The sequence below is a fragment of the Micropterus dolomieu genome, linkage group LG22 (genome assembly GCF_021292245.1).
Source record: "Micropterus dolomieu isolate WLL.071019.BEF.003 ecotype Adirondacks linkage group LG22, ASM2129224v1, whole genome shotgun sequence".
In the NCBI taxonomy this organism is placed as follows: Eukaryota; Metazoa; Chordata; class Actinopteri; order Centrarchiformes; family Centrarchidae; genus Micropterus; species Micropterus dolomieu.
In genome coordinates this window covers 30,936,658-30,951,593 of record NC_060171.1, presented here as the reverse complement: position 1 = coordinate 30,951,593, position 14,936 = coordinate 30,936,658, and the positions used below count along the sequence as shown (strand labels likewise).

The 14,936-nt window shown below is 41.6% G+C and overlaps 1 long non-coding RNA gene across 1 annotated transcript; it reads right to left on the bottom strand.

The window, feature by feature from the left end:
* Positions 1-9,339: 9,339 nt before the first annotated feature.
* Positions 9,340-14,888, bottom strand: LOC123962421. Its single transcript, XR_006822934.1, has 3 exons — positions 14,767-14,888; positions 9,678-9,758; positions 9,340-9,566 (listed from the first exon to the last, which is right to left on the bottom strand). It is a non-coding gene; the product is annotated as an uncharacterized LOC123962421 (long non-coding RNA).
* Between the last annotated feature and the right edge of the window lie 48 nt (positions 14,889-14,936).

The following is a 14,936-nucleotide window of genomic DNA, read 5'->3' as shown; positions in this document are numbered from 1 at the left end:
TCAGAGACTTGACTTGGACTCTCGCTCAGAGACTTGACTTGGGCTCTAGCTCAGAGACTTGATTTGGGCTCTAGCTCAGAGACTTGATTTGGGCTCTAGCTCAGAGACTTGAGATTTAACTTGGACTCTAGCTCAGAGGCTTGACTTGGGCTCTAGCTCAGAGACTTGACTTGGACTCTCGCTCAGAGACTTTAGACTTAACTTGTACTTTAGCTCAGAGACTTGACTTGGACTCTTGCTCAGAGACTTTAGACTTAACTTGTACTTTAGCTCAGAGACTTGACTTGGACTCTTGCCCAGAGACTTGAGACTTGACTTGGACTCTAGCCCAGAGACTCGACTTGGACTCTTGCTCAGAGACTTGAGACTTGACTTGGACTCTCGCTCAGAGACTTTAGACTTAACTTGGACTCTAGCCCAGAGACTCGACTTGGACTCTTGCCCAGAGACTTGAGACTTGGACTCCCGCTCAAAGACTTTAGACTTAACTTGTACTCTAGCTCAGAGACTTGACTTGGACTCTTGCCCAGAGACTTGAGACTTGGACTCCCGCTCAGAGACTTGACTTTGACTCTCGCTCAGAAACTTGACTTGGGCTCTTGCTCAGAGACTTGACTTGGGCTCTAGCTCAGAGACTTGAGACTTAACTTGGACTCTTGCTCAGAGACTTGACTTGGGCTCTTGCTCAGAGACTTGACTTGGGCTCTAGCTCAGAGACTTGACTTGGACTCTTGCTCAGAGACTTGAGACTTGACTTGGGCTCTAGCTCAGAGACTTGACTTGGACTCTCGCTCAGAGACTTGACTTGGGCTCTAGCTCAGAGACTTGACTTGGACTCTAGCTCAGAGACTTGACTTGGAGTCTCGCTCAGAGACTTGACTTGGGCTCTAGCTCAGAGACTTAAATTGGGCTCTAGCTCAGAGACTTGAGACTTGACTTGGGCTCTAGCTCAGAGACTTGATTTGGGCTCTAGCTCAGAGACTTGAGACTTGACTTGGGCTCTTGCTCAGAGACTTGAGACTTGACTTGGGCTCTAGCTCAGAGACTTGAGACTTAACTTGGACTCTCGCTCAGAAACTTGACTTGGGCTCTTGCTCAGAGACTTAACTTGGACTCTAGCTCAGAGACTTGACTTGGACTCTTGCTCAGAGACTTGAGAATTGACTTGGACTCTCGCCCAGAGACTCGACTTGGACTCTTGCTCAGAGACTTGAGACTTGACTTGGACTCTAGCTCAGATACTTGACTTGGACTCTCGCTCAGAGACTTGACTTGGGCTCTAGCTCAGAGACTTGACTTGGACTCTTGCTCAGAGACTTGAGACTTGACTTGGACTCTAGCTCAGAGACTTGACTTGGACTCTAGCTCAGAGACTTGACTTGGACTCTTGCTCAGAGACTTGAGACTTGACTTGGACTCTAGCTCAGAGACTTGAGACTTGACTTGGACTCTAGCTCAGAGACTTGACTTTGACTCTCGCTCAGAAACTTGACTTGGGCTCTTGCTCAGAGACTTAACTTGGACTCTTGCTCAGAGACTTGAGACTTGACTTGGACTCTTGCTCAGAGACTTGACTTGGACTCTCGCTCAGAGACTTGACTTGGGCTCTAGCTCAGAGACTCGACTTGGACTCTTGCTCAGAGACTTGAGACTTAACTTGGACTCTAGCTTAGAGACTTGACTTGGACTCTTGCTCAGAGACTTGAGACTTGACTTGGACTCTAGCTCAGAGACTTGACTTGGACTCTTGCTCAGAGACTTGACTTGGGCTCTAGCTCAGAGACTTGACATGGGCTCTTGACATTTCTGGTTTGCAGATAATGCTTTAATCATTTTGTGTCCCTCCTTTTATTGAGTAAAACACTGGAAAAGAAGAAACACGTCGTAGTTTTACCTTATCAATATTTAGCCAAGTTAAAATCTTCAGAGTTGCCTTCCCCGCACTTCACCTCACACTTTAAGTATTAGCCAAATTTGTAATCGCTAACATGATCTATTGGATTAGCCCCCCTCCCCAGTAAGGTAATTCGCTTTTAACTACTAAGACTTAATTTGGCCACAGCAAAACTACAACATCTGAGTGAGTCTGGTTCAGGGCTTTATAGCTTCTGGAAGATATAGCATTCACCGGTAACAACTACAGCTAGCTAAAGTCTGAGAAAGAAGAAAGTCAACATTTCAATGGTTAATTCTCCCATGAGGTAACATTATCACAACACAAATTCTCCAGTAGGTCCTGGAGTGGTCCTCAGCAGCTGGCATTGACCTCTTACCTCTTTATGAACCGGGGAGAAAACTGAAAAGACTGTTTTCTTTGTGAGGATCAATGAAGTATCACGTTATTATATTATGTGGCATTAGATAAAAGGCCTGGCCATATAGCCCAATAATGTTCTGCTGGCCCTCCACTTAGGTAAGGTTACAAAGTAGCGTATGATTGCTTCATCACTCATAAATGTATTGATGTTTATGCGCTGACATGTCTCCCCTTCCCGTTATTTCTTCGAAGCTCGCCTCCAGTGTTAAATAATAGGATAAATATCTCAGCAGCAACTGTATGACAATATCTCTCTGCCATTCTGAGAAGCCACAGAAACAGAGAGACAGCGGGGAAGTATTATCAGATGAGAGACTCATACAATATATATAGTGTGAAGTATTCTCAGTGAGTGCTTACTGTGATGATGTGGCCCGTGGGTACAAAAGCTTGTTACTGGACCTGATAAATTGATCTAACGTTTACATTTAAAGTTTATACACAGCAGTGGTGGAAGTAGTATTCAGATATTACTGCATTCAAAATCTTACTTACGTAATTATTAACATCACAAGTATTAACTCAACAAAAACTTAAAGTACCTAAGGTAGAAATACTCCTTATGCAAAATGGCTTATTTTATAAAATATATTTACTGGATTGCTGCTGGTGTCGGTGTGGCTAATTTCATGGAATAGAAAAACTCAAGTACCTCAAAATTATACTTTACTAATACTAAATGTACTTAGTACCATTCCACTACTGACACACAGTGAGCACATGCACTCTAGTTTACAGGGTTTACTGGATTTGAACATATTTAGGATATGACATTTACACAGGACTGACAGAAACCTGCATATTCATCTCCATTCTAACGGTATTGCATTATTACAGATATAACAGGATTCAGGTTCATCTTTGTCCGCATGCAGGCCTCACATCTCAGTCGCTGTCATTTCAATCAGAAGAGACTTCATCTGACTAAATGAAGGATTTATTGACATGTGCACAGTGAATATGGGAAATGAGTCTTTGGTGATTAGACCCCATCATGACATTGAGGTATTTAAAGGAGGTGGTGAAGCTTGCGAACGTGCTGCAGGTAATAGTGACTATGTTTGTCACGGTTGGTGCAAGCAGTGTAACAGGAATAGGTGTAGGACCCACATGCAGACGCCTGAGGCAGAGCTGATGCAGTTTAGTAACTTAATATACAAAAAGAGGTACAAAGGCTTACAGGAAGGTGAAGCAGGCAAGGGTCAAAACCAGAGAGCAGTCCAACACAAGCAAACAAATCCAGTAAAGAGGAGGCAGGAATCCACCAAGACATGAGCACACAAGGAGTGAGTGGGAATGATTAAAGAGGTCATATTATGTTTTTTGGCTTTTTCCCTCTCCTTTATTGAGTTATATACCTTTTTTGTGCATGTAATAGGTTTGCAAAGCAAAAAAGCCCAAAGGGAGTTCCCATCTCTCACAGAAAACACTGCTCTGAACTGCCTGAAAACAGCTTGTTTGTAGTCTTTTCTTCCACTTACTTGTGACGTCACAAGAAAATCTGTGTCATAAAACTCGCCTAGCGGCTAGTCAGACAAAAACACAGGTGGAAAAACACTCTGAGTTGCAGCGCATAGTAAAAAGATCACCGCCTGCTGCCTCTCCTCTCCCTTCCAAACACTAGCTACCCACCTGGCAGTCAGTGGACATAAAGTTGTTACTGTGATGTACAGAGCTCAGTTAAAACTTTATGGATGAAAGATACTTTTGTTACAGATTAATAACTCATCACTCTGAAACTCTTGCTCCAGTCCATGTTGCTAAGCTGGTAAGGGGAACATATACACCTTAACCGAAGCCGTGTTGATGAATGAAAATGAGCATAATGACCACTTTTAAGTCTCTGCAAGGCTGAAGTGGAAACAGGTGAAAGAGCGGGCTGAGAAGGCCATGTACTCTTATTATTCTATTTTTTAGCTATATTATTATTTTTTCTTTATATTTCTACTATATCTTCTTTAGCAATTAGAGCAACTGTAACGAAACACATTACCCCTCCCGGATCAAGAAAGTACTTCTGATTCTGTAACTGCACAGCAGATGAGGGAAAACAGAACAGGTGTGTAGATGGGTGTGGCAGTCAGGTGATGGGGAAAGGAGGGAAAGCCAGAGGGCATCTGGTACATTAGTGGAGAATGGCAATGAATGTGTAAGGAAGTGATTGGGCTGGAGGGAGGGACAGAGAGGCAAACTATGACAATGTTCTCCTTCTTAGTTGAGTGTGTTCGTATGACATATTTTACTACTTAGAACTAAACACAAAACAGCTGAGGCTGAAGGGAATGTCATTAGTTTTTCAGGAATTTGGTCATAAACCAAAGTGTTGGAGAGATTAAAATTTAGAGCTGATGAAAAGGAAAGGATCACCAAATTGGTACAATTCCAATTGTTTTATTTCACTCAAAACCACAAATGTCAGCCTCATGGTGTCGCTATAGGAACAGTCAGTGGGATTTGTCCTCTGGGGACCATGAATGTCTGACACAATTTCGCAATCCATCATCGACAGTTGTTGAGATATGTCCGTCTGGACCAACAGAGAAATCAACACCTGCATCCCTAGAGCAACAGTACCCAGGTTATCCATCCACTCCAGCTAGCATAGTTAGGTTTCTCAAAACCAGGATAGGGACATACCCAGGTTACAGAAATTACGATACGATATGTTATCTTACCTCAGATAACACACTGTGCAACTGGGATACCAAACACCCGATAATAACTGGGATATGAGTGGGCATGAAAACACACTCAGTGAGTCCTCTCAGCTGCTGCATGAATTCCACTTCATCAGGGATGTATTTAAGATGCTGTACATTTTAGTCAACTTCATATCAGGGAAAATGCACAGACATAAGACTCATATTAGTCTTAAAACGTTGAACTATACCTTTAAATCCTTGTCAGCTTAAACAACTCAAACCTTTGCTGCCGTGGATGTGATTGCTCACTGTCAATTACGTCTTGTCAGTGGGGTCATATGGACAAGATACTAGAACTAGCTCCTCTGTCAGCAGAGATCACACCAAGCTCAAAATCCCTTTGTGTATATGTGTAATACACTCATACGCTCAGTCAAACAGTAGCCAAACCCCTCAACGGTCCACCTAGAATAAGATGTGTAAGATAGATGTGCCATTCATCCATCCATCATCAACCGCTTATCCTGCGTACAGGGTCACGGAGAGATGTGCCATAAATAACAATAAAAGTTTCTTGTTTGTAATCTGTAGTTCATTCCTGGACATATGTCCTGCAGTTAAATGTCCTTTGGAGTATTTCAGTGCAGTCCTGTCCCTGATCACTTATGATGCACATAATGACATAAAGGGTGAAACAGATTCAGATCAGCACTCCCTACTCTGAGAGGCAGCAGAACATTGAAGGTGCTTCTGACCTCTTTTGACGAGTTCATTCATTCTCTCTCACTCTCTGAGCAGCGTGATCAATGCCGATCATGGAAATTGAGCCCCTAAACCTCAGTCGTGTACCGCTATCTTTCATGTCTTCATGGCTCCCTCTATGCACGCGTCAAATAAATGTCAAAAATTCAAAAGGAGGCTGTTCTGCTCCCCCTTTCTATAAAAGACAGCATTTAAAAACATAAAAGGAGAGGAGGCTCAGTGTACCTGACGCCCTGTGTTACTCTGGCACACTCCATCTGCCAGCTTTTTTTTTTTACTGCAGGATACACTGTTGAGGTTAAATTGTGAACGGACTGTGTTCAAGTAAAAAAGTGGAGCAGTGTTCCCATGAGTCGCCACGGCCATCAGCTAAACCCTGCAGAGAAAACAAAATGTTGATGTGAATAATGTTCTCACAGCACTGTGCTTTTTAACCATGTCAACAGCCTTTATCTACTAAATATACTGATCAAATTGTATTTAATTCAAAATTTGCATAATTCAAAATGATTCCTTTTATAACTGGTTATTGTCATTAAAGCTATTTGTTGTGATTGAAGTTGCAAATGGAACATTATCTGTTGATCATATACTTCAGAGTACAGCTTATCTCCCTAATTGAATACCACAGCACGTGATGTTTAGTAGCGTTTTGGGTTAAACAGAGTAAGACATCTTTAGATCTGTATTTACCACTTTTCTTGTCCAGTGATTGAACTAAACATGATAGCCAACTTAATCAAAACTTGTTGCTTTTAAGTGGCTGATAAAATGATAAAAGCTTGTAGAAATGCAGAAAAAGGCGTTTAAATCCTGTTTTTTTTAATAGGGGAGAACAAAATAGGGCCCTATTGTGTCAGTTTTCTAACCAATGTTACATCCTTGAGGCGAGTACTACAGGTTTGAAAATCAAATCAATAATAGCAACCGTTATAGCAATATATGTGAACAAAATTTAATCATATCCGCTCAGATTCTCCTGAGAGACCCATTTTCGAATGCCCCCTTCTCCCCTGTCCCCCTGACTCCACAATTCAGCAACAAAACTACTAGAATACACATAATTTCAGAATTAACAGTTTTCTGGGGATCCCCAGAAATATGTTCTCCTGATTTAGGCTATGATGTGTGGAGTTTGTTAAGTCTGCTGATAAACTGCACTTATTCTTTATTGACCATGATTATTGACTTGACCTTTCATCTATACGTGCTTTAAAGCTGTGAATTTGGCTGCTAAACTTTTAAAAACAGGATGAGGAGTGATCACCCTGACACCTGGGGTGGGTAGTGCACCAACTTCACTGATACCGAATCTCAATCCAAACTTCATTGAAAAGTTGGCAGCCCTATGAGCGACCCATGGCACATTACATGCAGTCACTCCAATAATTGTTAATCTAAAAATATTGATTTATGCAGATTTAACAATTAATATAACAATAATGTATACAATTAATAAATCTTAGAAGCTAAGATTTTCATACAAAATAAGTTGTATGTTGTAAGCTTAGGAAAAACACAGTTAACAGACTGCAATGGTAAAAGAAAAACAAGAGAAAGCAGATTATCGCAAAAGTCAGTATTGGTCCAATATTGGTCTATCCCAATTTGAGAACCCAGACAAAGTAAAGAAAAACATGGTTTTCCCAATTTTCCCAATGCTGCAGATGGGGATAAGCAGCAGGCTTATAGGAACACATTATTTGTGTATCTGATGTGTGCCTGGTATGCAAACTGAAGGGGCCTCAAGAAGGCAATCAGCAGGACCAGCTTATCATTTGACATCAAATGTCTTCATTATATCACTACTACCAGCCTGATCATGCTGATTTCCCTTGTTGAGATAAGATCACATGTTTACGTCTCAACTCCTTTCCTTACTTCCTGATATTGTCACATTATTTCATTTTTTGTTAGACTCAATTTACCACACTAAAATCAGAAAAGCAATACTATTCAGTGGACAGAATACCTTAGGTCAGATGCAGAAAATATGACATGGTAATACTGATGTAACATATGAAAAATGTTGAGGTAGTTTAAGGTTGTGATTTATGAAATAAATAAATAATACGTTTACTGCATTTAGGACCTCCATGGTGTTACTTACCCATATAGAAATGAACATCATATAAAGACGCTGGAGTCTCTATGCTGTAAATGCACTCCTGTTCTTTGAAAAAGAAGTCTTGCTCAAACAAAACATACATGCTCATACATGTAAACACACTTAACTATAAATTGAAACAACAAACTCTCTGGATGTGGTTATTAATACATGGGATGAGGTGGAGATGAGCGACAGCCACAAAGCATTGTGAAAATACACAACTGCTGTGCTTCAGGTTTGTTTTCCCAATAATTTCCACCAGGTATAAGTTTGATTAATTTATGTGCTCCCAATGTATATATATATAATAATCAGTAGCTTTTTTAGTTGCTTTTTTTTGTGACTTTCTTGGACAATGCAGGTATAGTTCTTCTATATTTTGTCTTGTTGCAAGCTATTTTTCAGAACATATTTAACAAATCATACTTTCAGCATGAAGGTAATGGGGACAGGTCCCCAGCATCGCCAGTTTAAATGACACCTATGAGTGCTTGGCTCCATCATGGGGTCTGTTCATTTAAAGAGTCATGTTCATAAACAGAATGTTTAGAAATTCGACATCTCCAGGTCACACTTCTTATATATATAAATATGCTCAGTTCCCTTCACAGCCCCCCAGACACACTCCTAGACTCACTTACATCACAGATATTTAGGCTGTGATAACTTTATGGCTGTGTAAAGTCTTTGGTATATATGTATGTAACAAGGAGCATGGGAAATTAAGCATTATTTTCTGCTTCCCTTTTTCTTGTTTCTATGCACGCCAGCGCCCTTGTTCAGAATTTATTTGAGAGAACATATTATTTGTAAGGATTAATAAGTTAAGATATAAATTAACATTCATATTCATAAAACTGTTAATCTGTTAAATATGTAGTTAAAAGGAGAACTGCATTTCATTTCATTTCATTTGGAGTTACATTAAAAAAGGGACTTCATTACCCAGGAGGCTGTAGGAAAAGGAGTACGTGAGGTGATGACATTAGCTGTGTGGCCGGAAGCAATGCCGTAACTGTTGTTTAGCACACGCTATATGTATATGTTTTTTGGCCTTTTGTTTACTCACTAAAGAACGTCTTAATGGGATTAACAGTCTCGCTTCGTCATTTTTAGTTAAGAGCTGATTTCTGCTACAGCCCTAGATAGGGTGTTCTGTCATGACCCCTAACTACTTAATATTTTCTTCCTTTAAGTAGGTTCACTTTACATCATTTGTTTTCTTGTTTTTAGTCATTTACTTACTTTCCTTGCATAGTTTAAGTTGCATCTAAATGTTATTATAGGTGGGGGTGGGTCAGGGGGGTTTGGATCAGTTCAAACATGTTTTTTGAATTTTCAAAGTTGTATTAACAAAAGTTCAGAAATAAACTTTAGTAAAGTATTTCCTATTTAACTCATTCTCTTTCAATTTCAGATCCATTCAGTGTGGTTCACTGCAGTATTACAAAGTGTCAAGGCCAAAGTTCAGTTTTTTAATCAGTCTGCTTGTATTAATGATGAAACACTTGTTTTCAAAATGTTCGCTCTTTTCTTCTCCTTCATACACTCTCAAACAAACAGCAGAGGCGACGAGGGGCGTCCCCTTTTCAACAAGCTTAAGTCAAAAGAACGTCCATGAGGCTTTTGATCAGAGTGTATGGTGAACATAGCAACGGCTTGGCACCTGCTCGTCGAGCAATTCATTCCAGGGGAGACGTCAGGAAAGGCATACATTCACAGGCTAGTTCCAGATCTGCAACATACAAAGAGGATTAACAAAAGCCCCATCATATGTGGGAGAGCGTAAAGCTTGTGTCTGCAACATATATGCTTTTTTTTACTCCCAAAATCAAAAGTTCCTCACCTGCTCCCGCTCTCCATCTCCATCCCGGTACCTGGCAATAGTTCTGGGCTTCTACATAATCAAGGGGCATCAGTCCTCTTTCTTAAAAATGAGACACAGATCTTGAATTGTGGGTTGTTTACATCCACGTTTGCTTGACTACGGTGTACTGCTTGGTACATTTCATATATCGGCGTCCTCAAGCATTATACAAAGAAAACACTCACTGTAAAGAAAACTCACCTGTAAAAAACATTTCTCCAAAGCGCTACTAGTGGTCACAAACTCCATATTCACACTATTCTGTGGTTAATTTTATTTTCTTTCAGCATAGCAAATGATACAACAACAACAAATGAAACTGATGTGCTCTTAAGGCCAATTCATGCTTTAAGCGTCCATGAGGGTCCACGTGACATAAATTGCCTCTAAAGCCTAGATCACACTAAGGCTGGGGGATATGGACCAAAAAGTCATGGTCGGTTTTCACTATTTGCTACTATTTTACTATTCTGCCTCCTCAGTTCTCTTTACACTCACAGACCTAACGTACCTCTGCTGCAAACAGCTCAGTGTGCCCTGCTTCTTTCCGTCTCTCCCTGTATTTCTGCTCCGGTAACTTTCTCCATCAGTAGGCTACGTTGTATATATGTATATACGTCGCCGGGAAAAAAAAACAGAACTTGTCTTCTGGACTTCCGCGATTCAGTTCACAGCAGCAGCTGCGACGCATGTTAGCCTTTCAAAACAAAACCTATGTGGTACCTAACGAATTACATCTGCACTAGTGTGTTCACTGTCGCTTTACCTGGTCTGTGCTTCTAAAATATCCACTGTGTCGTGACTTAAACGTAATGACTCTGTGTTTCTCTTAAAAATGCTACAATGTGTGGCCAAATATACCTGGGCGCCACGCAAAAGTATAGTGTATGTGAGGGAAACACTGACAGAACTGTTGTTTTTTCCAAGCCAGGTCTTCAGCAGTCTCTCCCTCCATATTGTTAGAGACTTTGTGAGTAGACGGCTGCGTGCAGACGCAGAGGGAGGGACGGGCTGTGCAGTGACGGAGAGAGAGGAGCAAACGCTGGCAGGATTTACGGAAACATTAATTAACTCAACATCAAACTATATCGGTATAAATGGTATTGTCTAATTTTATATCTCTTTTGAAATTATATTGGTATGTACTTTATACCGATATACCGTCCAGCCCTAGTTCACACTACACGATTTTTAGCCCAATTTGCTGGTCGGTGAGCTCGGCGACAGTCAGGCTGTGATTAGGGGTAAATCAGCAATCTTCTGTCGCCAATTGTTATGTGTGAACTAGTCAACAACAGATCAAAATGGCTCCCTGACGCATCACTGACACATCGCAGATGCCAGCCAGATATCTAGCATGCCAACTTTCTGGAAGAGTCGGCCGACTCGACATCCACATCAGCCAATGAGAGCAGGCAGCTACTTTTTCACTGCAAAACACTTTTTACTCCCCTCCAGCTCTCTCTGTAGCTCAGACGATCCCTGCTACCTGCGTGTGCTGATCCATTCTTTCACCAAGATTCTTTGTCTTTATAATTCTGTTTCGTGGGAAGTCAGCTTGTGTAGTGCGTGACCCCCTGTCGCCGGTCAGTCACGTAGTGTGAACGCCACAAAGACTCCCGTCACAAGACGGCAAGTTGTGTAGTCTGAATAGCACGGTGATCTGCCGACGCTCAAAGTCATGTAGTCTGCAAGAACCTTAAATCATCCCAAGTCTGCACTGAAAGTGCACTGACTGCGGATGCACTAGAAAAACAAACTAGATGTTTGTTTGGTGCACTGTATGTTCTGTATTCCACATCCTTGTTACTTTTCTTGCTAAGAGACACACACAAACACATTGGCTTTTTTTGACTTGTTCATGTCGTCCAGCCAAATACAACAATCAAAGAAACTCTTCTTCTTGCTGTCAGGAGGCCACCATCATGTCTTGTAGAATGCATGGAACGTGTCTAACTGCGCAGACCCCACATTATATTGTATGTATAGAGGTGTGTGTGCCCGTCTGCTGTCTGTGTCTGTACTACAGTATGAAGGCTTCACAAGGCAGAAGAAGGTGCACATTTCTTCTCTCTCTCTCTCTCTGTAAGGGCATTCAATTCAGACTTGTGTTGTGTTGGAAGTGATACAGTAAAGTTACTAGGTCTGACCAAGCCCGATTTCCGTTGTGACTATATGGAAAAGTGACTGAAGGGCTTATTTAAACATGAGTAAAGTAGCAGAAACATATACATAACATGTCATTTCAGGTGCACCTAATGTGTATGTCTGAGAGGGTTTTTATACATTTATACACTCAACTGTGGACTTCCGCTTTCTGGGCACTATCATCACCCAGGACCTCAAGTGGGAGATGAACATCAGCTCCATCACCAAGAAATCCAGCAGAAGATGGGCTTCCTGCAGCAGCTGAGGAAGTTCAACCTGCCAAACACAGTGATGGTGCATTTCTACACCACCATCATTGAGTCCATCCTCACCTCCTCCATCACCATCTGGTACGCTGCTGCCACTGCCAAGCATAAGGGCAAACTGCAGCCTATCCTCCGGTCTGCAAAGAAGGTGTTTGGCTGCAATCTACTACGCCTCCAGGACCCGTACGCCTCCAGGACGCTGAGGCGAGCAGGAAAGATTGCGGCTGACCCCTCCCACTTTAGACACTCCCCTCCAGCATCCCATCAGGACCAAAACCTCACGTCACATGAACACTTTCGCTCCGTCTGCAGCTGGCCTCATCACCAAGGCCCGGAACCCCCACTGACACTGACTCTCATACCCCCCTAATAAATATTTTGCACATCCCTGCACAAACTGTGAGCCATATTGTACATATCATTTTATATCTTACTGTCAGTTTTACATTTATGATTCTTGAACTGCAGTACTTGCTTTATCTTTCTTATATTTTCTACTTGTGTTTATTGCTATGCACCAAAATACCAAAGCACATTCCATGTACTGTAAACTTGGCAATAAAGCTAATTTTGATTGTGAAGCTTGCTCTCAGTGAGTGAGCTTGGTGTCTTGTTTAAGGGCACCGTGACACGTTTCATGTAGGTGGTTGGGAGTGAGTACCCTGTTCATTTCCAGCCTCTCCATAAATGCAATCCCAAACTCTGCTCGCATGAATCTGGTCAAACCCACGTGGAGACTCCACACCCCTTATTGTTCAGATTGCTCCCCACAGACCACAAGAGGGCTCTTCCTGACATTTTGCCTCGTCAACTCTAGCATGCTCTACTCCATTTTTATTTTCCCCTCTGTCATTTCAAGCACAGAAGAGACCAAAATATTAAATTATACACAGATTAAGATGGATGCACAGATTAGATGGTTCCAGTTAAAGCTGTGTTGCTCCAAGTAGAGCATGCTCGACAAAATTGGTCTCTCCACAAAATTATTTTTAGCACCTCAAAGAGTTTCTAGGGAGTGACAGTCAGATCTATTTGGATTTTATGGCTGTACTCTTCTGACAAGATCTGAGCAGTGGTTTTCATCTTTTAATGACAAACCAACACCATGTGTGCATTAATCTCAGCAAGCTAATGCTGACTTCATACATTTCTAAACAATAAATACCCAATTGCATTTTTGCCGCTTACTGTAGATTCAAGCGTTTGGCCCTCCACAAAGAAGATATAGGATCCCAGGCATGGAGAGCGTTAATGAAACATCAGGAAACCAGGTGAGGTCAGACTCCAGGTCAGACTGATGACCTTAAGGCCATCAAGCTGAATGTTGTACTAGCCGGTTCTGTGTTTGCAATAGCTCGGAGTCTGAGAGTGAGACACGCACGCCACCACAAAGATGTCACAGAAACACACACAAGCCACATGTGAATCAGCTGTGTGCGAGTATGTTTGGATGCATCTGTGAGAATCTGACTTATACACACAAACACAGACACGCTGCCATGTGGAATGCTACCCTGCTGGCTGGCTGGCTGTGGTGTCGGGTTGCAGTAGGTGTTTCAGGCTGTGACCCTGGCATATCTGTGTTTGTTTTATGTCACAGCCCCTCCCTCTGGGGGAGATGACAGTCCAGCAGTGCCTGGGGCGATGAAACCTGAGATAGGCAGAGCTTAGTAGTAAACAACAACTCCTTTATGAGGCAGAGGCGGCTGCCTGCTGCATTCAAAGATCTGAGAGAGAGACAAAGATTTTCTGGGTTATGGCAGTGGCTACTAAAAGTGAGGTCCCCCAGTACGGCCCTTCAGGGCATTAAGGGGGGACATCAGCAAAATAAGTTTAATTTCACTGCTTGCTCATTTAAAGTTAGGACAATCTGAGTTTAGCTTGAGACGAGCAGCTAAAATGTCAGACAACATTAACACGGTGATATTCCTGTACAAACACCTAGAGAAAGATTCAGAGAGCTGACAGCCTGCATTATTAAAGCACGCAGTCCTACTGATAAGCCCAAAAGATAGCCAACTGAAAGTAACATTAGAGTTAGCCCTTGATATGTCACATTAGCTTAAATGTTGGCATGTTAGCCTGCCTGTGTCGTGGTTTGTCACTACTGTTTTTTTTTTTTGCTAATTCTTGACTAACTTTCATTTGGGATTGTGAATGTATTCAGTGCATAAAGCTGTCACATTTTTACTTTTATGAACTGTTAGCTAACATTACTGGCAGAGACATAACTGAAACGTCAAATGCTGCTTATTAGTTTAACGGGCAAGCAGCCTAGAAAGGTAAAATATGTTGTTAGCGTTAGGGGTTAGGATAATGCTAAATTCTAAATTATAAACAGTAGCACACATAGTGAACAGTCATTATTAAGTCAGTGAACAACAATATCAAGTTTGCTAACATTAGCCACTATTTGTCATACCAGACCAAGCAGGTCACACTGGTTTGTTCCTTTTTATGGCTTATGACTTTCATTTAAAGAGGTTTTTCATATAAGTGTTTGAAATGGCTTTTTAATTATTTAAAATCCAATTTTCTAATTAATTTATAACCCTACATTTCTAGAACTAACTTTGTTTTCAATTGTATTTGTTGTGCCATAAAAAGTTTGAAATTGAACAAGCCAAAGATGTCACTGTATTTTTTGAGCTGACCTTATTTGATTGGTTGTCAGCTGCTCGTCCATGCAGAGCAGACCCATTCTCCTCCTTCTCTGAATAGAGTTTGGCCGCTCCACTCTTTCCTTTTGTTGTTGAACGCAGCCCATACAGTCCGGCCCCTTCCCCCTCGCTCTCTTCTCTTTTTTTCCACACACCCTCCCATC